The sequence below is a fragment of the Octopus bimaculoides genome, chromosome 7 (assembly GCF_001194135.2).
Source record: "Octopus bimaculoides isolate UCB-OBI-ISO-001 chromosome 7, ASM119413v2, whole genome shotgun sequence".
Lineage (NCBI taxonomy): Eukaryota > Metazoa > Mollusca > Cephalopoda > Octopoda > Octopodidae > Octopus > Octopus bimaculoides.
In genome coordinates, this window is record NC_068987.1 from 83,556,150 (window position 1) to 83,557,778 (window position 1,629).

The 1,629-nt window shown below is 42.4% G+C and overlaps 1 protein-coding gene across 4 annotated transcripts in view; it reads left to right on the plus strand.

Moving 5' to 3' along the window:
- The window catches only part of LOC106874267 (putative uncharacterized protein DDB_G0281733), a 152,081-nt gene that overhangs the window by 11,571 nt on the left and 138,881 nt on the right, over positions 1–1,629 (plus strand). The window lies entirely within an intron of this gene.

Below are 1,629 nucleotides of genomic sequence, written 5' to 3' on the forward strand. Positions count from 1 at the left end.
TTATATGTCAGAGAAGGAAAAAATGTTGAAAGGATATGTGACAGGAAGGACTTCATCATCATAAAGCCGGGCCAGCCATTGCGGGTTGTCCTGCAGGTAGCAGGAATCTTGCTTGGGGGCCTGGATGTGGAGGACTATAGAACTTGATTTAATTTGAATTTGTTGATGATTTTTATTGAACAAGGTTTTCGAGGGGTTGTCGGTCGGCGGGCGCCGGTGCCTCTCCCATTTTTTACTCATCTTTTTGTATCCATTTCGTTCATTAATGTCTGTGTCCAGCCCACAGCTTCTTTATGTTTGTTTGTCCCCTCTATGTAATGCCTTTATGGCAAAATTTATGAAATAAAGAAGATTGCTGCCCAACAACATGGTTCTGGGTTCAGTCCCACTGCGTGGCACCTTGGGCAAGTGTTTTCGGCTATAGCCTCGAGCTGACCAAAGTGGATTTGGAAGACACGGAAATTCAGAGAAGCCCGCAGTATATATATATATATTCATGTGTGTGTCTTTGTATCTATGTTATCCCCTACCATCGCTTGACAACCGATGTTGGTATGTTTGCGTTCCCGTAACTTAGCGGTTCGGCATAAGTGACCGATAGAATAAGTACCAGGCTTACAAAAAATAAATCCTGGAATCAATTTGCTCGACTAAAAGGCGGTGCTTCAGTATGGCCGCAGTCAAACAACTGAAAGAAATAAAAGAATATATATATATATATATATATATATATATATATATAATTTGTGTTTTGTTGAAGTATAACCAATTTATTGCAAATAAATTTTTAAAATAAAATCTTATGCAGAGCTCGAAGGGTTATGTGTACCCTGGTTGAGGATCACTGGTCTAGTGGTTTCGACGAAAGGAGCTGTGTGGTGAACATATATACATATGTATTTGTGTGTCTGTGTTTGTCCCCCATCATCGCTTGACAACCGAAGCTGGTGTGTTTACGCCTCCGTAACTTAGTGGTTCGGCAAAATAGACTGATAGAAAAAGTACGAGGCTAGCAAAGAATGAGTCCTGTGGTCGATTTATTCGACTAAAGGCGGTACTCTAGCATGGTACTCAAAGAATAAAGATACAGCGTGGCACAGTATCTTTGTACCTTTGCATCACAAGTATAATCCTTTGGACAGGCTTCCGTACAGTTTTCGTTCATCCAATTTCACTCATGAAGTACTGTTCACTCCAGGCTGCATAGATTGACGTTTGCCTAACTTACTACGCAGTAGGATCGAACTCGGAACCTCGTGGTTGCCATGCACATTATTAAATATTTGCCCATTCTGCGCCTACATGAACATATAACACGCACAACGCCCTTTCCCCCCTCTCCCTCTGTCACACAGAAACACACACACACACACACACACACACACACAGAGTGAGAGAGATACATTCATACACACATATACATATATATGCATTATTATTATATATATGTGTGTGTGTGTGTGTGTGCAGAGAGAGAAAGAGAGAGAGAGAAAGAGAGGGAGAGAGAGAGAGGGAGAGAGAATGGGGGAGAGAGAGAGGGAGAGAGAATGGGGGGGAGAGGGAGAGGGAGAGAGAGAGAGAGAGAGAGAGAGAGAGAGAGAGAGAAAGAGTCCTGAAACAGCGTGGGTT